At 44.4% G+C, this 23,630-nt stretch overlaps 1 protein-coding gene across 5 annotated transcripts in view; it reads left to right on the top strand.

Moving 5' to 3' along the window:
- The first annotated feature begins 18,235 nt into the window (after positions 1 to 18,235).
- Positions 18,236 to 23,630, top strand: part of LOC120952420 (uncharacterized) — a 55,365-nt gene continuing 49,970 nt past the window's right edge. For 2 of the 5 annotated variants that reach the window (XM_040371740.2, XM_049607166.1), the window contains exons 1-2: positions 18,236 to 18,635; positions 20,753 to 20,959. The gene's annotated coding sequence lies outside the window, so the exon portion shown is untranslated. The remainder of the gene's footprint in view (positions 18,636 to 20,752; positions 20,960 to 23,630) is intronic. The other 3 variants (XM_040371738.2, XM_040371737.2, XM_040371739.2) reach the window with 3 other exon arrangements.

Below are 23,630 nucleotides of genomic sequence, written 5' to 3'. Positions count from 1 at the left end.
GAACAGTAGACCCCGGTAAATAGAATTAAAAGGGTACACCATGGTGGGTAAATCCTAACCTTCAATCCGGTGGGAGGGAGGGAGTGAGGGAGGGAGAGGGGTGGGAGAGGATTGGAGGGTTTGTACATTATTAAAGAAAACATATAATGGAAAGACAATATGTGTTCAATGCTATCCCTCATTTTAATATTTGACCTTCCGTTGACTTTAACTAAGCATTGGTTGGCTTAACTTGAGCGGACTAGTGCATTGAATGATCTGTTGTTTGAATTGTTTTTGCACAAGCGCAACTAACTGCACTAACAAATAACATAAAACCAGTACGAAGCATACATTCAATCGATCCGGCAAATAGCTCGAACGGTAAATCGATACCATCCACACGACAACTTGCGCGTTGATCGAATCCAGATTCGAACGACGGCGCGAGCCAACGCGCAATGCATCAGCAGCCAAAAAAACGGGAAGGAAAAAAACAATAACCCCAAGCCAAGCGCGCTCACACAAGGTCAAGCATTCCCCAATAACTGCTGGGAAAACGAAGGAGGTGGGGAAGGACGTCACTGAAAACGCGTATGATCTGGTAGAACGGATAAAGAAGACAGCAGATAAAAGCGATATCACTCCCACCACCATCATATGAACAGCTGGTGTGATCGCAACTACCGACCAGGAAGGAGTAAGGGGGAGGGCAAGATTCATTTTTTCTAGCCATCCATAAATTAATTTTTTGTGGCTGCTATTCGATACAACAACCCTGGGAAATCTGCCACAATTTTTGCCATAAAACCCGTCTAAAAAAGTTCGCTTGGTCGAGTAACCTCTTAAACCGGACGTCGTGTGGACGTCGGGTGGACGTCCACACGACGTCCACTCGACGTCGGAAATCTTCAATTTTGCGGCTAGGGTAATGTGCTTGTTGGGACGGATTCGAAACTGATCTAATTTATATGGTTTGTGTCTATGGAAATTCAACAGATGGCGCTGCCCGTTCGTCGACTTCAATTACAATTTTAACATCGATTTTCGAATCTTCCCTAGCCGCAAAATTGAAGATTTCCGACGTCGAGTGGACGTCGTGTGGACGTCCACCCGACGTCCACACGACGTCCGGTTTAAGAGGTTACTCGACCAAGCGAACTTTTTTAGACGGGTTTTATGGCAAAAATTGTGGCAGATTTCCCAGGGTTGTTGTATCGAATAGCAGCCACAAAAAATTAATTTATGGATGGCTAGAAAAAATGAATCTTGCCCTCCCCCTTACTCCTTCCTGGTCGGTAGTTGCGATCACACCAGCTGTTCATATGATGGTGGTGGGAGTGATATCGCTTTTATCTGCTGTCTTCTTTATCCGTTCTACCAGATCATACGCGTTTTCAGTGACGTCCTTCCCCACCTCCTTCGTTTTCCCAGCAGTTATTGGGGAATGCTTGACCTTGTGTGAGCGCGCTTGGCTTGGGGTTATTGTTTTTTTCCTTCCCGTTTTTTTGGCTGCTGATGCATTGCGCGTTGGCTCGCGCCGTCGTTCGAATCTGGATTCGATCAACGCGCAAGTTGTCGTGTGGATGGTATCGATTTACCGTTCGAGCTATTTGCCGGATCGATTGAATGTATGCTTCGTACTGGTTTTATGTTATTTGTTAGTGCAGTTAGTTGCGCTTGTGCAAAAACAATTCAAACAACAGATCATTCAATGCACTAGTCCGCTCAAGTTAAGCCAACCAATGCTTAGTTAAAGTCAACGGAAGGTCAAATATTAAAATGAGGGATAGCATTGAACACATATTGTCTTTCCATTATATGTTTTCTTTAATAATGTACAAACCCTCCAATCCTCTCCCACCCCTCTCCCTCCCTCACTCCCTCCCTCCCACCGGATTGAAGGTTAGGATTTACCCACCATGGTGTACCCTTTTAATTCTATTTACCGGGGTCTACTGTTCGGAAGAGAAAAAGGAACGTCTCCCCCGCCTCTCGCTCGATGCTGTAAGCGAAGAGCGATCCGCCCCGGCTTGGCTGACGCATGCATCGCTCGCTTTGCCTGGCTTGCTCCTTTTCTCGCCTTTTTTGGAGACGCATCATCGTTGCGGATGGTGCTGCGCGGCCATGTCGCTGCTTGGAGGATGGCATAGAAAGTTGTGTTCTAGCCCGTCGCTGTCCTGGCGATTGACAGGCGATTGCGTAAGTGGCGTTTATGCTGCATGCATAGTGGATAGCGCTGCGGCTGCGCTCGATGATTGGCTGTGGCGACCGGCCCCCGGGAGCCTCAAATGCCGGTGATGCAGCCGGTCCTTTCACGCGCAAAGCTGCTCCAAGCGTCCCCGCATTTTATGGATGGCTTGGCTAGATTTGGCTGCCCCTCGTTGTCGTACTATCCGAACACAACACAACAACATGACCGTCCTGCGTTCAAGCCACATTCGATCCTATTGGCCCAGGAGTGTCTATCTCGCTAGGGGTAAACCAATTAGTAACAGGTCACGTCAACTCGCACGACTTAGCAACATGCTCGCCATGAGTTCAAACCTCGTATGGACCGTCTATCGTAGCAACGGTTAACTATCCGGTATGACCGCGTAGGTCGTTGCCCCAAGAAGAAGAAGAAGTGGCTGAGGCAGGCAGGCAGAAAAGCAATGGTTACTGTGTCAAATAACAAAAATATGAAGAAGCTTTGTACGATCCGCAGCTCATAAGATTGATGTGGACAATGTGGACAATACAGAAGGAAGAACATCGATTTTCAAAAAATGCATGTTGATCCCTTCCTGTAAGTCCTCCCCGTTCCTGTATGCTCCCTCCAGTTCGCTTCGCTCTTGTCCCCCATTGTTTAGAACACATCGTCGCTTCGGAACAGTAAACGCTACTACACGCAATCCACGCCTTCATCTTCTCATCTCACCTCTTCGACTATCACCCTTCCCGCTCCTACTTCCGCTCTTGTTTGACCCCTCCCCCCCCCCTTTACCCCCATTTTCTCCCTTTCACCTTCTTTCCTTTTAATTCGTGATGCTTTTCAATAAGGCCAGCATAGTTTAGTATACAACATGTAAACTGTATTTGGTAAAAACAATAGTAAGGTGCGGGCAGGGGCTGATTAACCAGTACGCTAACTTAGCGGCCGCATGGGGCTTAGAGGAAAGGACCCCCCCCCCCTTGCTCACAATTAAAATTGCTTCCCAATCTGTCTCTGGTTTAAAATTCCTCATACAACTTCTCGCTCGACATATCCGAATGGCTAACATTAGTGTAACCGCTTAGGGTCTCCACTTGTGTTGATCCGCCACTGGGTGCGGGTCGACCTACCGGGTCGGAACCATCCGCAAACGATCCCGATCATTTGGGTTGACTCGAACTCGATGCCCCCACGATTGTCGTCGTAGCTGTCGAACTACCTAGCGTTCCAGCTGGCCACATACTAGCGCTCCGTGGAACCACGTAGTCGATTGCATCCCGTGGTTGATAAGACCCTACAGCTCCCCACGTGCCGAGGCCGAGCGCAGCAACTCAAGCCCACATCTTCCCGTACAAATTTGCTTCTTCTTTGACGTAACGAGTAATACTAAGGACCGAGCCGTAACGGCTTCTTTACCTTACTAAAACCACGTTATAGGATAGTCGGCTCTTGATACCTGGAGAATGGTCCGGATGAGAATCGAACTCGTCTGGCCTCGTAGGAACCGGTCTAATCACAGGACTTTTTTTTTTTAAAGCACAAAAAGATGTTATGGTTTATTCATATAAATTTGTTGAAAGACAAGATGTTTTAAATCCTCGCTAGGTTTCCTACCGTTTTGGCGCTTACACTAGGTACATGTTACATGAGATGTATCGTTATAGTTCGTTGGAACAGAAGAACACGCAGTACTTCGCAATATATTACAAGGCTTTTGAGCCTTGTGAATTGAAATCAATTCTCTATCGGTTAATATTACCGAATTGTATGGGAAAGGAGAAAATTATTTACAGGGCACTTAACTAACTTATAATCTATTACTCTAATCACAGCACGCGTTCAATGAGTCGTCGGGACGCATGTCGAAGAGAGCAGCAGAATTAGGATTAAAATGCATTCTGCCTTTTGGTTTAAAGTCTGTATACAATATTCGGCAATTAATTGTTGCTCGACCGAAGAAAAAGTTTACCAAAATGTGTCCCAAATATACATAATACATAATACTGTGTTTGTGGTTGTGTTAGTCACAAAACGCTTTCCGTACAGTGTGGCACATCAACGTGCACGAATTTGTATAGAATTTGGTGTGCCAGAGACATTGCTTCTAACAATTTCCCTTTAACTAACCAAAAGATCGTGAGGAAGATGATCGTTCGCAGACAATGCCATACACAGGAAAAACAAGGAGAAAGAAAACTCCCTCACGTGCGAGAAAGAGCAGCAACAACCAAACAGTAGAGCCGATGGGATTGTGAGAATGTGACAGGGCATCATCGTCTGTGAGCGAGAGTGAAACAGAAGACAGAACCATAATCTTCGCATCCATAATCAGCCACTATAATTTGTGTGTGTGTGTTCGCCCCATACAAATGGCATAATTTTGATTTTCGCTTGGTCGAAAATCGCGGCGAAAACCGGATTTTGCGGCTGGGGTTGTTTGCCTAAATTTATTGTGTGAATTTTGTTCATTCTATACAAGACCGGTTTGAATTACCCAATTTGCTACATAGCTAAGCTCAATTAACTGTTTACGTAGTAAAATAAAACTATAGAAAATATGCATAAGCAAGGAGATCGTAACGTTGAAGAATGTTAGCATACTAAACCATCATGTTATGTATTTATCTAATTTGATAAACATGACAATTAAAAATCAAGTTCTAAGAAGAACATAGTAGCTGTTCATAAATCATATTTACTGAATAAAAGCTGTCTGTAATAAAGTCTGTAAAATCTGGATCCCTGGTCAATGAGAATTATCACGCTACTTTATTACTTTGCAAAACATAAGTAAAAGCATTTAATCGTTCAAGCTAACACAGTTTGATCAATTTAGGTCGCTAAGCTCGATGAAGTTACGGATATATTAATCAGTGAGTGTCAATTTATACTTTCTTAAATTCTATCAAATTGACTTTTTTCACAAAGCAATTGGGACATATTTTTTAAAAAGTGAAATAAACCTATCGAAATTCAAGTTGAATCATCTTAACTAGAGCATTAAAGCAGCACTTCACATAATTTAACCCAAACAGAATCACCGCTAACATTTGTTTCCAAGCTTGCTGCGTGCGGACATGAGTATCGCTGCAAAACATTAAAGCTTACTCAACTTCCACCCAATGCGCACTCGCTGGTGCGGCACATGAACCAAAAGCGCGCCGACTTCCCGCGCTAGCGCTAGCAAAGTGTCAATAAAACGTGCCACGCTGGGGTAAACCAACAGACTGTACACTTTCCGTACGCGACATAGTTCAATGTCAATGTCCAGCCAGCGCTGTACCGCTGTATGCGGACCATCTTCAGCGACGATTCACTTCCGACTCCGCAGTGTACCGTCGCGTGGGGAGGAAGGTTTCGTGGAAAGTACGAGTGGCTAGACGACGCAAAACTTAGACTACTACAAAGCTCCAGACCATCCGCAACGACCTAACCATGGTGGCAACAACGACTCCCTCCCATAAACCCACGACACAAGCATATGCACAACATTGGAGGGCTTTGCTGTTGCTACTCATAACTGTGCAGCTCGTCGAGAAAGTGTTGTTCATCGACGCCAGTGAACCGTCCAATGCCATTCCCCGATGGCCAGCGCTTGACTACAAATCCGATCGCGCATTCTATCCACTGATGGTATCCTTTTCGCGCTATCCCTTCCACGATGTGTACGAGACGAGCCCGGTGATCCTAGCCGCCCCTAAACTGTCCCAGAAGCCTACCTCTGTTCCGATCGCTGGTCGATCGGGTTTTCCGAAACAACGGAAACATTTCTACCCATTGGGATCGGAACAGTTTCCGCGCAACTGGCGACACCAAGGACAAGTGCGAAAACCGACAAAGAACGTTTGCCAGGGATTGCTTTACTTGCCGCAGCAGCTGGAAGCATCCGGACGGAGAATGTTACCATTGAAGATGCGTAAACTGTTAAAATATTGTGGATTTATTTAATGAACAGCAGTTGTGTAGTGATACAGCTCTTAGAGCATTCAGATGTATATAAGGCAAAAAAGTGTATAATAAAGTTGTTGTTTTGTATGGTACATCGATAAAATTGGCTTCAATATCACAAATAGGGTACAAGAAGTAAGAATCTAAATGAGCAAGAGTAGTAAGTTTAAGAAATTCAAACCAATTGTCAATAGAACTCATTAGTAGAGAGTTATTCGGTTCCTCTTTGCTTAACTCCTTTTAACAGGTGAATCCCATTTGATTATGATAAATTATTGACATTTAATGTATAGCATGAGTAGCAGTACAATATTGTACAATGGTCACATACACCGATTTATTCCTATCCAGGTCACTAATTATATTACTGAAAATTATTTTCAATCAATGTGAAATCAAAGCCTGTTTGTAAGAAAATTGGATTTCATCTGCTGAATGCATAATCGTTGTCCGGAAGCTGTTATGAAGAGCAGCTCAAGTACTGGTACTCGGGAGCCACATCTCCACAGCTTAAAAGAGAGCTTTACTTTGCTTCCCTATGTTCCTTAAAAAGATAGACAAATTAATAAAAGACAAAGGTGGGCTGATACTTGTTTGGCCTAACACATAGATAGCACTAGTAGAATTAAATCAATCTTTTTTATACCAACCTTAAAACGATTTGTGTCAAATGGTGACAGCAATCGGACAATTACTTCGTGAGTTATAGCATTTTGTGTGAAGCAACTTTTGTGTTTTTAAAAACCATGAAAAAATGGCATGTTGATAAAATATTACTTTTTAATTGGCAAAAATATAGTCCAAGCTAAACCTTGTCTTGATGAACAATTTTCTTGATGAAGAGGACACTATCTAACTAAAAATCAACCTTAAAGTATTAACGTGCAAAGTTAAAAAAAACGTGACGAAAAGCGTATTGAAGACGTTGAACACAGAGGGCGTCCAAAAGAGGTGGTTAACGACAAAAACTTACAAAAATCAACAAAATAATGAAAACCAATTGGAAACACCAAATGAATTGAAATATCCTGAAAAAAACAACAAATAATTTAGTTTCAAACATGTGTGTCAAAACATCATAAGTCAAACAATTATCAGCCCATCTTTTATATCGCTATAAGTTCAAAAAAAAAAACCCTGATTTCTGACATTTAAGAAAAAGCCATAGGCACCATCCAATAAGCTTCAAACAAAACTTATGTCAAAGCGTGTAGAATAATTATTATTTTTACTGCAAGTTTTAAAAGTATGGGAGCAAGTTTTATAGTGGATGTAGGATTTAGAAGCTTTGTATATCTTCTCAACCAGTGCTCTCCAACCTTTTTAGGATCGCGGACCACTTGGCTTTGAAAATGCATTTGCCGTGTCCCACATCCATCGAGGACATACATTTTTTTAACTTAGTTTAAAGTTTTTGATAAAACATATGTTTAAATCTTATTCTGGACATGCCTGTTGAAAATTGTAACTTGATTGCCGACAAAATAATGCACGATATGTATAGTAATAGGATTTTCTTTTTCAAAAATAAATTCTTTCGTGGACCACATCTGTTAACGCCACGGACTACAGGTTGGAGATCACTGCTCTAAACGATCCAGTGGATCGGCCATTCATTAAAAAAATAAAAACTTCGAAGAAGTTCGGATTTACGGATTCAAATGCCAGCTTAAGGTATTAAACTTTTTACAAGAAATTCGACAAAATGTAATGAAATTTTATGGAAATAATTATTATGAATATTTTTATTTTCACATAAAAAGGAACCCCGCTTTTCTACCTCCATCTACCTCCATGTGATAACAAAAAAAAAACAGTATTTAAAAATAATTTAAGTTTAATGAAGTGGCTAATGTCAGTGGCGGATAGTGAGCAATGGAGTCAACATTCTTAATCTTTTTCTTAATTAATATTTCTTAATTTTCTTAATGCACAACAAGCGTTTGGCTTCAAGTGACGTATTGGTTTACCCATAGGCAGGATAGTCAGTAGTACCGTATGAACCGCACATTCCGGTCCATTCGGGACTTGTACGCATGACGGGCATGTTCTTAAAATCTTACGGGTTGACGAAAGTACTGAGAGACCGGCCCGGAGGCAATGTTATAATAATAATATTTGAAATGTTAAAGTACCACACTTAATATTTTCGTCAACATTTGAGTTTTTGAACGATGTTTACAAAAGTGTTTTTTATGATTTTGGAAATGAATATATTATTATTTCATTTATTAGGAATTGCAAATTGTAATTTCCAATCTTGTAGTTCAGTGTGAATCCAGGCTTTAGTAAGCTGCTTAAATATTTGTTTTACTTTAAAATCAATTGTTACTAAACAGAACAAATTATTTTGTTCTGCATTCCAATTTGGTGGTTAATTTTAAATCATTCATATGTAAACCGTATTTGAAAGAACAGTCATCAATTGGTACGACCTAATAACATGCCCGTTTTGGCTTCAGGCCTCATATGGACCGTCCCTCCGTAGCTGCTTGAATATTTGTTTTACTTTAAAATCAATTGTTACTAAAAAGAACAAATTATTTTGTTCTGCATTCCAATTTGGTGGTTAATTTTAAATCATTCATATGTAAACCGAATTTGAAAGAACAGTCATCAATTGGTACGACTTAATAACATCCCCTTTTTGGCTTCTGGCCTTATATGGACCGTCCCTCCGTAGTAATACGTATACGGATGGGTGTTACTAAATTAGTGTCGAAAGCTTGCAAAGGCCGATATGTTCACGTAGGCCGTTGCGCCAAATAGAAGAAGAATAATAACTATTGCGTTCAATGAGCTAGATTTATGATATGTTCTTTTCTCAAAAAGTACTGATAGTAAAATAAAATATAGGCATCATCAGCTCAGATAAAATAAAATTCAAAATTGAACGCCATTTAAAAGAAGATTGATTCAATCAAAACGGGTTTCGATGAATAATTAGGATGTTTGGATGGTTGCTTTATATTATGTTGCAAAAACCAGTGACGGGTTTACAGTTTCGGGGGCAGTAAGAATAGCTGAGGCTCTACATGATTACCGGGGGATACCCGTATTGGATAATGTAACATTTCATCTCAAATTTTGTTGCTGCCGGGGGAGTGGCTCTGGGTTCGTCTAGCACGAGACCCCAACGTTCATTACCCACGAGACCCTCCTTCCTAATACAGTGCCATATTCTACCAACTGTTATAGATGTTGGACTAAAGATACACGGGGCCCCTCATCGACGGGGTCCCGCAGTTGCTTACTTTGCTTACCGTTAAAATTGCCATTGACAAAAACATATGTCCCGTGGTCTTTAGCTTAACAATAATATTTCTTAATATTTCTACTCCACAATTGTTAGGAACGTATATACACCGTTTGAAGGACAGCTCGGGGATGGTCCCCTTGTGGATGACCGCTTCTGGTCTATATTGCAAGCAACATATTACTGTTATAAACACGAATCACGAACGTAGTGCTCGAAATGGTTAGAGCTGGCAACAATCCATGTTAAGCGCTAAGCAGGTGTGATGTAATTTTATGTACAATAATGCGAAACATTGTGTTTAATTTTTGTCTTAATTCAATGTTTGTATATTTATTAACAAATGTGAGGCATTTCACGCCACGTTAACAATCATTCCCCATGACCTTCCCATCCCGGTTTTCCATTTCCGTTTACTTCGTTATACATCTTCACAGTACGGCAGATTTTCGTCCCCATAGTCTCGCTTTGCTGACACCCTGTCGTCATTGTTGCTGAACAAGTTCGACCAAAAAGATGTCAACGGTCCGTTTTGATCTTGAGCCGCCGCTACCATCCCATCGCCACCGGTTGTACTGAAGAACAAGTTATCTAAAATACCTGCGATTGGATAGGAACCTTCACCGCCCGGGCCGGCGCTACCAACCATCGGTTCGTTTAACAAATTGCTGAAAAGGTTTGGCAACCAATAACCACCCTCTGCGGGACCTGCATTGGCAACAACGTCCCCTTCGACCGGGGCAGGAGCACTCGCTACCATGGCTTGTCCTCCGCGACGCTGTCCACCGAGCGGTCGCGATCGTGCCCGTCCCCGGGGATTGCACAACCGACGACACTCTTCACAGTTGATCGGTGCTGGCGGCGGTGGAGGCGGAGGCGGTGCGGCCGGTGTAGCAGCACTAGCCGGTGGCCGGAAGGTCGCGGATACCATACCGGACGGAGAACGGTTATTCTTGGGGCGTCCTCCTATGCGTCTGCCTCCCATTCGCCTGCTGGCCATCGTCGTCGGGGCGGGCGTGGTCGTTGTCATCATCCGGTAACGGATGGTTTTGATCGCATTATGGAACGCTTCGATTGGGCGCGTTTTTGCATGTGGGTCTTGGACACGCTGCCGCAGCTCCTGCCGCTGTTTGCGCCTAGCGCCCGCGTTGGCCGCTGGTTGCCGTCCGCCGAACGGTTCCGTCATACGCGGATCGTAGCGGTTGAATATTAAATTTCTTACGGCACGAACGATCGGTTCACCGGGACTGCGGAACCAGGCACCACGAAAGCAAGCGAAAGAAGGAGAGGGAGGGGGCCATCGGGTCATCGGGTCGATCGAGTATAGGGAAGAGAAGAAAAAGAACAAATCATTAGTTTGGTTTGGTACAAAAATGCAACTTCAATCGTCCGTGAACCGTGGCCCACGGACGACATCGGTCAGTTTATTCTAAAGCTCTTCGCGCAGCCGGGAGGCACATTACACATTCACATTTCCCATCCCAACCAATGTTGGCCCCGGACGCCAAGGTGCGCCGCGACACAATTACAACAAAACAGAAACAAAAAATACAAGCGAGCTCTTAATCTACACGAGGCTGGGTTTGTTGCTGCCGCAAGGAGGAACGGCACAGGTCACACGAACAACGACGAGAGAGGGAGATCGGTGGCAGGATACTGTGGGCAACCGCGTACAGAGCGACCTCTTATATCCTGCGGAACCGCTGGAAGAAACCCCTGAACGGGTTAAGCTGAAAAGGACGCTCTGAAAAGGGCGGCAGAGGAGGGATTTGGAGGTTAGGTTTCGTTAGAAAACATACACACACACATCGGAGCAATGATCGGCCACCGATCACCATCGGCACCGGGCAGTTACGCAACCGTACTTTGTCTGAACGCTGCTACCAGCGGGCCGGCGACGGTGTCCTTCTCCTCGTCGTTCGAGGTGGTTCCAGCTTTGCGCGTCTGCTTGCTCTTGCTGGCCATCGCTCGCGGGATGCACTTGACGATCTTGGTCGGGCAGGAGCGAGGGGTGGTACCGGGGTCGGATGGCGAGCGGGTCGTGGGCGCTTCGTTTTGGCTGTAGGTGCCTGCAGGCTGCACGATCAGCTGACTACCTACGATCTGTTCGCCTGTGGCAGCGGGTGCGGCAACCGCATCCGGCGGATATGCGATCGCGTACGAAGGCTTCTCGGGTACGATGATCACTGGCGGTGGGACCACTTTACCAGAACCGCACGACGTGCTGCAGTATTCACGCACCTTCTGCATGATGTAGTTGTCCATTTCAGGTCCGCCCATGGTGCGGGAAGCGCCCGTGTTTTCCATGTTCGATACCGAAGCAGCTCCGTTTGGCATACCGAACGAGCCTATGTTGATGATGGGTGTAGGCTTCGTGGCGGGAGTTTTATCCTCCGTCGCTGGTGCGTCTTTGTACTGCTTCCGGCGCTTGTTGATGCGATTGAGCCGTCGTTGACGGGGAGAAACGTCCGCTTCGTCGTCAGAACTACGGCGCAGATGGTAGCGCTGTGGTTCCTCGAGAACGCGTCCATTCGCCATCCGGTAGAGTACTCGGCCGAGGTCCTGCTGGTAGTATTCGACGATTTCGTTCGAATCGACCGCTTCGTCATCGGTTAGGTTCGTCATCGTCGACGTCCTAGTGGATGGAGGTTCCGTCTCTGGCAGCGGCTTCCTGTGCGCACTCTTGCCTGCATGTCGCTCACGAAACGCACTGAGTCGCTTGGAAAGGCCACGCCAGAGAGCATTCCGCCCGCCGGAATGGTTGGGTCTAGCTGAAGCTTCATTGCGATCATCTCGCTGTGCGACCAGACTAGCTTCGGGATCTTCAATGCTTTCTTCCGTTTCAATTGCGTTACCATCCAGGGCTAGTTTTGGTTCGAGCACTTCGTCCAACCGATGCTCGGGAGCCCGTGGTGTAGTCGAGGTTGTGGTCAGCTTCTGCTCATCAACGTAAAAGTTGGAGCAAATCTCACATTCTGAATCTTCGTCCGACTCTTGTTGCGCTTCCTGCTCATGTACTTCCACCTCCTCCACTACCATTGGAGCTGAGGTCACAGGGGTGATCGTGGAAGCTAGATCTTCCGGTGCCCGTCTTTCGATTACTTTGTCGGCCGGCATGGGTCTACGACGTCGACCCGGATTCACATCCCGACGACGCCATTCCGACTTTGTGCGGCGTCTGTGAAGCCAACGCTGCTGCGGTACAGACCCATCGACAGCCTCGCCCGCACTCTCCTCTCCCGTCGTCCGACCCGTGCGACCACCGCCCTCGCCCAGCCCTGCAATCATACGCTTCGCCATCGATCGTAACCTAGTGCCATCGGTCGCGGTTGCCGGAGGAGTGGGTGAAAGGCAATGAAAGTAGAAAAAGTTATAATTGAGTGGAATCGATGGATTATACGTGGTTCCGTTGGAGGCCAGCTGACGGGACGTCAGCTCGAACGGTATAGTCCGTTCCCGGCCCGTTTCATCCACAAACCGGACACTTACGATGGTGCCCAGCTCGGGAAAGAACGTCCCAGGCAAAGGTGCAATGTGAGTCGTCACATTGGAGCCGCCGCCGCCATCCTGCCGCACGTCGACCGCTTGCGGCCCCCCTACAATGCCCTGTCCCTTGCTAAGAAGGTAGGTTTTCATCTCCGTTCCAATGGTGGAACCTCCATCCTTAGCTACCTTTTGCCCTATCTCTTCGCGTAAGGCGACAGTATTCGCGTCGGGAGGCTTCTGAGGATCAGCGCTCACTACCGGGCCCTGTTTTTTCTTGCGCCCAAATAATCTTCGCATCAAATTTGCAAAAGGTTGATTGGCCCGTTTGTCTGCAGCTACCTTGGGATCTGCGTCCTGTGCGCTCCCTACTATCTCCCCAACCTCTGCCTGTGCGTACTCCGCCGGACAAGGTCCGTCGGAATCGTGCTCTGTGTCTGCATACCTGTTCGCTCGTTGTGCTCGATCTCGTCCAATCTGTGCCAGTCGCTCGTTCTTGGTGCGCACCAGCTGCCGTCGGCTGACGGACTGTCGGTAAACGGGCGCTCCGGGCTCGGCCAGCGGCGATGTTGGGCTGCCTGGCTCGTCCGGGGCAGGATGGTCCTGGGATGAATGTGTTGGCGCGTTACGATCTAAAGCCTAAAAACCGGCGCCTGTTAATTGGGAAGTTGACTATGAAACAGCGCACCTCGACCACAAACGCATCGTAGTGGCGTATCACTAACCTGAGCAACCGGGGTCTCCTCCCCATCCTCCAGCCCGGATATCTCACTAATCGGCGAACGGCGATACCGTCCGTGATGACCATAGGTGGGCTCGTAATCATCGCCTCCGTCATGGTCGTCGTGATATCCATGGCCACCACCGTGCCCATGCTTGCCGTATCCGTGGCCATGTCCATGGTGTCCATATCCTCCACCGTGTCCGTAGCCGCCTCCATGTCCACCGTATCCCTTCTTGTGGTGATAGTGATGATGGGTGTGGATGACGTGCTTATGTTTCTTGTGTTTCTTGAAATGTCTGAACTTGGAAGAACCGTCCTCCTCGTTGTCGTCGTCCTCTGCCGCTCGGCCAAAGTTGCCCTCATCCAGCTCTCCCTCGAAGCCCATGACGCGTGCCTGCATGCCCGGACCCATATCGATCTCGACCGGATGCGGACTATCGTGAACCATTTCACGCATCTGAGGTGCATTCGGGTCGTGAACTGCCATGTCGCTCATTGCGGGCGCTTGCGCTGGTACCGTTTCCGAGCTTTCCTCACCCGACTTGGGCGCGTCCATCGCTCCATCGGCGTTGGGGTTCTCTGCTCTTACAAATCCAAACCGTGATCCACGAATCGGTCCAGTAAAGACGGGCCTAAACCGATGTGGGCCCATGCGCTTGTAGTATTTGAAAGCATCGACTCCGGCGTCCAACGCTAGTAGAGCAACCAACAAGGATATACTCCAACGGTTGAGGAACAACTGTGGATAGAGTAATGACAAAGAGAGAAAGAGAGATAGATGTGACAATCGAAGGCGTTACTATTAAGCCATCAACTAACCATTTTGGAAATGATTGTCCACAACTTTCACAGGGTTTCACACACAACTTATTAACACTATCACAGTTCACAGAACTTCACCTCACTGCACTCTGGTGCCACTTCTTGCTGGGCACATTCGCAACTGATGCTCCAATCCTGTTGCACTGTAGCTTTTAAGTACAGCTCCAGCTAGACGAATTGTTACATTTTGTAAAGGTCACAGCAAAACAGGCAAGCGCTGAGTAAGGAATTCAAACCTTGTAACCTTGGGGATGGTCTACCGTTGCAGCTGTTGTTGAAAACAAACGGCCCATCAGCAAACGGTACGGTCAAAGGGTTTCGGGTTGGGTACACTCCGGTTGAAGGTGTAGCGTTTGGTCCGGGGTGGTGTAGTGTTATGGTCTGTTGTTGTTGTTTTACCCTTCGCAGCAAGGCCTGTTTGTAACATCAAGACGGAAGGAATGTTGAGTCGTTTCTGCCGAAATTCTTACGGACACGCATGTCGGCAAGAGTGACGTGCTGGTGGACCAACATGTGTGAAACGAGCCCGTTAGTCATTCTGTGGTAAGCAGGAGAATGGACAAGACGTTGTAATCAAATATTGAACGTATCCTCCTTAAAGGATGCACTACTGGCGAACGGATTTACACTCATGGGGATGGTCTTTATAGTAGGGCGACGGGAGTGTAAGGAAGGTATATGAAGCATTGCTATATGGTGAAAGTTTCGTTCATTGTTTGAAATTAATACTATTCTATTTCTACATTTTTACAATTTCTACAATAAAAACGCCTTATGGAGTATAAAGTTTCATTGTAAAAATATTTCAGGCATGCACATTATTATAATAATGTAAAATAGTAGTACTACCAATATAGTTAAACTTAATGTAAAAAAATCATTTAACAAATGACAATTGAAATGCGCTATATTGTGCAATGTAGATATACAAAACGCATTTATAAAAATAAAATTATTTGTTTTGAAATTTAAATAAATTGAAAATTAAAAATGTATGGCCTCAAAAATAATCCTTAGTAAAAATATGCCAATTTCTGAATGAATGATGCACTTCCATCCAGTACACTATTTGGCTTGGAGCGATAACAGACTCATTCTCAAACCAACAAAAAATGCCGCATTCCGTTGTCACCGCTGTTTTAAAACACCAATACTAAGGCACATCTTTTCCACACTACGAATGAGTACAGTCTATATAATAGATTAAAATATAATCAATAAATGTCTTCCATCGAAAGGTACGTCCTTTGGAAACTTCGCATAGTCGTCGATTCATTGATAAACAGTTTATAAGTCGAATAAATAACTGTTATTTTAATAGACACCGCTGTCTACCACTTCATCAAACGTCAGCGGGTGTGGGCACAATTGTCATCTTCGATTGCACAACTGTCAGATTCGGCACAGTTTGTTGTGGTGTATGTTCAATGAGACGATTGTAATACACAAATGGACAGTTGTTGATTGTACTGGTAAACACTTTAATAGGCGACACTCAAATGCAATCCCTATCAAAGTGCGTCAATGGAGCGATGGACACAACACCTAAAGATATTTGTAACCTGTTCGCTCAATGATCCTCTGATGCTTTCTCCGGCCCAACACATGACCCATTAGTAATATACATTGCAATATCGTACACCTCATCAAACATTGTTGATGGAGCGAGACCTACACTGAATGTACAGTGGATGAATGCCTAAAACATCTCAAACCATCCTTGATCCCCGGACCACAGGGTATTTCAGCTTTCAAAATCAGTAAATGCTGGAAATCGCTTGCACTACTGCTAACCGAAAGTCGGCAAATTCCTATGCTTATGGAAGACCGAGTGGTTAGTACCAATCTTCAAAAAGGGAGACCGTTGATGTACTTCTAATTATCGTCTAGAAGAAGCAAAGTGCCTATATATCGGGAATACTAAATAATCATATAGATGCTCGCTTACTTCGATCGAGTTTAACACGCCTTGGAGAAATCTACGATTCTGTCAATTTATCACAATCCCCCGCCATATAACTGATCTCATATCCACCATTTGCCACGCTTCCAATGTAAGGTATGAACTGCTCGATTTCAACGTAATGCAATGCATGTATGCGTGTCGTTCGAAGGATATCGGTTTCCCCTTCTCCCGTTTTTCGTGCATCATTTCTTGCCAGGCTACACGTGCGGCGTTGTACCATCCATAATCTAGAGAGAGAAGACATGTTCTCTCGCTTTGGCACACAGGAAAGTTTTCCAATAGCTTCGGTTTTGCTGGTTGGGTGTCGGGTGGGCGCCAGAACGCAGGGGCGCAGACTTTTTCATGATTTTGTATGACTTCGGTTTGGACCTCATGTGTGAATGGACCTTATCGTGGTGACTCTAAATTATAAGATTAAATACCGTACGTTCTTATATAATCTATAGATTTCGAAGAATTATTCAAAAAATACAATACAACAAATTAACAAATTTCATTTTAAAATTTGATATGCAATATTCTAAAGCAACAAAGAGTTGTTACGTTAGATTAAACAAAGCATGGCCTAAGCATCCCTTCGGGAAATCTTCGGGTACCAATCGAGTGCAGCGCAGAAATACTGAAAACACCTAGGTTCATTCATTTAATTTTCTTCATTCATAGTCAGTTCACTTTCAATCTTCCACCAAGCCAGTTGCGTGCATGCTTTTTATTCTATCGGATGCGGTTGGTGCACCGGTGAAGGTTTAACAATAGTTATTCTTGTAGGAGTTATGCTAAGCAGTTGATAAGCACTCGGAGCACTCATGTAAACACAATATTATTCGGTTCTCTTAAACAATGAATGTAAATATGTACACCACTGAGCAAGAGTAATTAAAAGCAATGATTGAAATGGTTGTAGATGGTTAAACCCGAGACGAGAATGTTAAGTCGTACCACGGGATCGCACTTCTTGCGTTTACAATAACTGAAACAAGCTTTTTAATCACTCAGCTTTTTACACACTTTTCATCAAAGATAAGTATAAAAAGGTGATAAATTCATGAGAATATGCCAAGATTAATACTTTTAATTATTGATAATTAATCATGCTATTAACCACATGTACTAACGAAAAAAAGAAAAAAATCAACAATACCTCCATATTTCTTAATGGTTCACAAAAAATTTTAAGATGCACAACTAAGTTAAAACAAAAATTGTAACATATTCTATCTGAAAGAATAAAATCATGCAAGTAATAAGACAAAATCATAAGCTTTCACTTGTATGGGACAGCGCAACACAAGGTTGACCAAGCGTGAGATGCTGTGGATGAACAAATCTGAAATGAGTTCTTTCAAATGGGATGAATTTGAGATACTCACTATGGATGTGAAACACCTTCATAGTGTTTTTTGACGATAAGTAATCGTTTTATAGCTTTTCAAATTAAATAAGACGACGTTAAATAATCAAATTAAAGAAAACGAGAGTAACATTAGGAAAAATAGTTTTTGTTAGTTTAGTTAAAATAAAATCAATGAAATAAAAAAATAAATATCAATAAACACTTTTCGATTTAACGAAACTCATTGTTACTAACCGTTTGATACCCATTGTAGCACCACAAATTTGATAAGTATTATCTGTTATAGCCCATGTAAAATAAGTCTAAGAATATATACTTGTTAAGCGATTTATAAATATGATTCTGAATTAATGTTTTATACTTGCTTATCTTTCTTATGTTTTGTACATTTAACAAAAAAAACATATTTCAAACACACTGTTGATCTTGATATTTGATGAAAAGTTATTCAAAAGTGTATGACTAAATTTAAAAAAGATCCTTTCCAAGTCAAACATCAGACAACTATTATGTTCTATATGCAGCATGCGCTTGCTCCGAAACGCCGAACAATCTAGATTTCTCACCTATAGCCATGCAGCAATGTCAGAGCACAGCCTAAGCACCCGTTCGTCGCTGGTTCGGGTTTCCTTCGGCGCCGTAAAAATGAAGTGCGTACCGTTCATTCCATTCATTTCATTCAACGAAAGTCGTGAACGTACAAGTTAAATCACTTGAACTCTTCAGCCGAGCTGGATGCATGCGCGTGCGGTGGTCATATCGTCAGCAGCATTTTTCGAACAGCAACCGTCACTGCTTCACCGGTCGCGATCGACATTTTCGTGTCCCTGCTTGTCTGAGTGTAGTATTTGTCGCGCGAACAACTTTGACTGCATCTTCGCCGAAAGGTGTGCGTTTTTGTGTCGAGAGGTGTGTGTGTGTGTGTGTGTTTTTTTTAGTTGTGCCATGTAAAGATTATTTTATCACCGGGAGGCTGGGACGGGTTGACACACAAACGAAGCGCGAGTTATCGCGACTGTGTTGAACGAACCCTTTCCCACGGTGAAGTGATGGTTCCAGAGCAATATTAACAGTACTGGTGGTGCAAAGCGATTTTGCCAGCATCAGCCGAGGAAAGTGTGCGATCGTAAAAGGACTTCTTCTTGAACGGAACAAGAAGCGAAGGTTTTATGAGAGGAGGTTCGTACAGTAGCCGAGACGAGCAAGATGAAAGAAGTGAAAAGCAAGTTAAGTTTGAATTACAACGTGCCCGCTTGCTTAATTGTGGACGAGTGAATTAATTAGTGGTTGCACCCGGGCTAGCAACTGTTCGCTGGCTTCCCTTCATTAAAATAGGCAAATCATGGCTGTAATAATACGTGATCCGATCGCGCTCGGTGCGAAATTGATTTCCACTTCGAGCCCGTCCATCCATTCTCACATTTCGTCGCACACAGTAGACGAATCGAGTGGCAAAAATGTGAATGAACGTTAGTTGCGTACGTGGTGTTAACCAACGGAAAGACGAACGAGATCGTTCGCGGATCGAGGTCAGCCTTTCGCTACCGGATGGGGAATCTTCGGTGGATGATCTGCCGCCAGGAGATGGATTCTCGTGCTTCCATGCTTGTTCGTGTGTATGTGTCTGAGAAAGAGTGAGAGAGAGAGAGAGGTAGATAGCTAATTGCGAAGGTAAAAAAAAACGTACGAAACACCCAAAGTTCAGCAGTTTTGGTGTCTACTTTCTTACCGGGGCTTGGTCAATCCGGCAAGATGACCTCGAAAATAGGGAAAGACGCGACGACCAGCCTACAAACATGAAACGGAAAGGCCAACTTACGCTCCACCTCAAAAGTGTTGCAAAAATTCACTGCTTCCACTGCTGCGCGAGACCGTCAGTTTGTTATGTAAAACAGATGATTCGGGCCCGAGGCCCGACACATCCGAGACACGGGGCCCCGTGTGTTGGACGCACGCATACACCGGCACGAGTTTGCACGGCCTAGACAAGCGCACACAGTGTGGCACAGAGTGTGGTGTTTCCGCGTCCGCTCGCCCGTAAAATACAGGCAAAAATAGAGGATGCTTACGGTTTTCGCGCAAAAATTCACTTTTTCGCGATCTGCGCGCCGCGACGAGACGAGATCGACAGACAGCCACCGCGAGCATTACGCGCACGCCCGAGCCGCCGCTTGGCTCATTAAAAACCGATTGGATATATTTTCGAAATAAGTGTCGGTTCGGTTGTGGTTTCCGCGCGGGTTTTCGCCGCCGGTTCCTCCCTTCCCATTGTAAGCCGGCAAGATGACCGAGCCACGGGCGTGAGCATGTCTTGAGTTTCTCCTTTTTTTTATTTCGCCTGCTCTACCAGCGTGTGGTGAGTGTTCTTTTCACGCAGACATTGGGGGGGCTGAATTCGGCAACCATAGACAGTACCTTTCACAGATGTATGCAAAACATTGTTACGGCTGTCGTTGATTTTAAATGCATCTGAATGAAGCAGGAATTGTGTATCGGGCTCTGTTTTTTTTTCTATCGATGGGGTTTTATAGCCAAACCCCTCTGCAGTCTTATATGAATGCCAAACATGATCTTATCACTTATCATTTTGGGTTTCTTTTGATTTCGTTACCCTTGTTGACCGATGGCGGCGCATGCTTCCCCACGTTGGGTAGGTTTGGGTCGTGGATTCGGCACAATCACGGTGCCGAATGAGAAAAGCAGTACGGCGCGTTGTCATACTTATCGACTCACGTGATAGGCATCAATGCCAAAATGACGATGTGTGTGTATGTGTGTTTGCTTGTGTGTGTATGTGTAAGAGAGTGATGTGTGATTGGAAGTGTGTAATTAGAGTGAAGAAAATTGTGATATGCCCTAACTCTGGCTTGCGTGAACCAAGACAACATAAATTGTGAATAAGTGTGTTTATGGCATAAGCAATTTTATAGTGTAATAATATCATATATATTCAAGATATATTACAAAAGAGTAGAAATTACCCAGTGATGATGCGTTGTGGTTGCTAATCTTTTTCATAACCGTAGGCAGTGAAACAGAAATCATCGAATTTTAATCAAATGAGAAAGATTTTTTGAAAAGTGTGAAAGTGTTGGCCCAACATTCTAAGGAAAAAAAACATCTCATCCATCAAGTTGTTACAGAAACGAATTACAGCACAAAACGTACGATTACTTCGAGCAATCAGCGCTATTATCAGCGGCAGTGCGGCAAACGAAACGAGCGAATCAAAGGTAAAGACGTGATATTATTCTCAGCAAGACTGTGTGATTCACCTTAGGACTCTATTAATAACGCCAACGTTTGGAAGAGTGTAGCAAATGACACCAGTAAAGATGCAATAATGTAATTAAAACTCAATTAAAACGTCCACCTCGTTCGACTTAAGCTACAACACAGCCCATTGCATTTTCGTGACCTGCCTTGAAGTGTGAGATCTTTCACGAACGGTATTGTTACGGCGTACAATCACGCAACTCGCCCTGTTCCGGGTGTGAAGAGAGGCACCCTTTTTTGCCTGATGCATTGCGACTAATTTCAACACGCATCTCCAAACGCAGCAAATACGCATCTTCTCAGCTCACCCATGCGGAAGATGCAAAACGAAAGTTCATCGCTTAGTGGGATGCACTGCGAGATTATTAAGCCGTATACGCCCGTAGAACAGGTCGCTCCGAGTGCGCGTGACTTTGGTTGTGCCTTTGCACCTTCGCTTGCTGCTTGGGGTCACATCCTTCCGGAGAAATGTCGACAAAAGTCGTAGCAGCATGCTACCCCACTGCTTCCCATTCTTGCGGAACGTTTCTCGATTCTTTACTTGCTGTTGTTACATATCTTTTGTTTTTTGTTACTCTCTTGTTACTTTTTGCAGTCGCATTGGTAATTTTCTTCGCAAACTCCTGTCCAAAGATTTGCAAAACCATTTCATTTTGGGCCTGGTTTTGGGTGACTTTTGTCGGGTAAATTTCGTTGTGAGCGAGCCAACATCGTCCCCCGTTTGGTTGAAAGCAGTGGTCATGATAGATTTTTTTTGTATGTTCTGCTGGAGACGAGCTGAGTTCTTTCCAAACGAATTTGGAAGTTACTTATGCTTTTTTTGCTGCTGCAAAGCAACTCGCTGACGGCGCCCTTTGCAGTTGGAGTTGCATGGTGCACGCTGGTACATTCTGGGGAGTGAAGGGAACGCAGACGCTGGCACCATTTGCTCGACATGAAGACACTTTTACATTTCACTAGTGGCATGTTTACCGCATCTTCATCTTAACCATGTTTCCGCTGCGTGTTTGTGTGTCCACTGTTTTTTTTTTTTCGTTGGATTTTTGGACAGGAGATAGTCGTTTCTGTGTGTGGTTGCTGTACCAGAACCTCATCCCAACATTACCTCCGATGGCGTGCAGAGATCGCAAGGCACACTGTGGACATAACAGTCTATGTAGCTATCTGAACAGTCGAGCAAAACTGAACACATTTCCCAACGAAGTTCGACTAATGGGCTTTGACAGTTTTGTGGGATTTCGTTCCAATTGCTTTTAGCAAGCGATTATAAAGACATTGTCCAGAGATGAAAAATTGAAAAAGTTTCATGCTCCATTTTTGTAAATGCTTAAACACTATACTTCTGGTGTTACTGTAATCTTACGAACATTTTTAGCTTAAAACGCAATAAAGATTCAATGACAGCAATTGCCCGCAATTTCGTTACTGAACAATGTGTTAAAAATGTGATTTGATAAAAAGCATACTAACATAACAAACCGTTATCTAAAGGGCCAATCCTTCTTGCGAGAAACCTAACTCATCTTCACGCAATCCACAGTCAGCAGTTTTAGTTGACATCATTCTGTCAAATACTGCTCGCAGCGCTCATACTACATTAGCTACACTCCACATTTTGGCAACAGTCGAATGTTTGCCCCACCGAGACAGACCGTTCGCAACAATTATGCAATCGAGCGAGAAGATTGTCGCTGCGGCCACCCCTCTATCAGCTGTAGGTAGCATGGTTAGTTGTGAGCAAACAGTTTGTAACAACCGAGAGCGAGAAATGCTTGACAAGAATTTAAATGTCAATTACGCTTGTAATTTCGAAAAGGGGTTCCCATCCACCCTTCAACAAGTTCATTTGTACGCATTCGGAGATTGGTTAGTGAAAGTGATATGAGAATATTCTCACTCGTACCACGGTCAAATTTTCCTTTCGATGAACGAAAGGATTGATGGGCATGCATTTAGAGATAGAGCTTAAAGGTATTTAAACCACCTTATACTACGTTGGTATGGCTTCTGTATAATCGCAGAGTCCGAGAAGATCTTGCCGCTTTTGGCAAACATAAACAGCATCAATTAACACCGAGGCAATCGGAACGTTATTTTCCTGTCGGCAAGTGCGGATTGTCAGCTTTCCCTTCATTGGTGTGGTAAATCACCTCCACCACCGCCATGAAACAGAGGTGTGTAATTTCGACAAACAATTTGTACGTGACGCAGACTGTGAAAAGACTGTGAACCCAAATTGAGACGCAGTGTTTGTTTCATAGACCGTTTTCTTATTTACTTGTTTGATTTTATTTTCTCATTTTCAAGAACTTTTTTGCAATTGGGTTTCAAAGAGAGGGAGCGAAATCTCATCGTATTCATCTCGCATCGGTTACTCTCCGTTTGTTACCGATGACGGATTGGTAGTGCCTTTTAGCATACAGGCAAAGTTAGGTGGTAAATCGGGAACCGGTTGGCAATGTGTGGGTGACCCGCTTCTTCTGGAAGGGTCGACGAAGGGTGTTGCAGCGAGGGCTGGAAGAAGCAAGGGTAAAGCCGGCATGTGCTGCGGAAGGCCATTCGTGCAGGTGTATCGCAGACAAGCGTAACTGATAACAGATAGCAGCAGTGTATATCAGCAGTGTGTTT

This window comes from Anopheles coluzzii, chromosome 2, assembly GCF_943734685.1.
Source record: "Anopheles coluzzii chromosome 2, AcolN3, whole genome shotgun sequence".
NCBI lineage: Eukaryota > Metazoa > Arthropoda > Insecta > Diptera > Culicidae > Anopheles > Anopheles coluzzii.
Note: the sequence above shows the minus strand (reverse complement) of the source record. Positions and strands in the feature narration are given on the sequence as shown.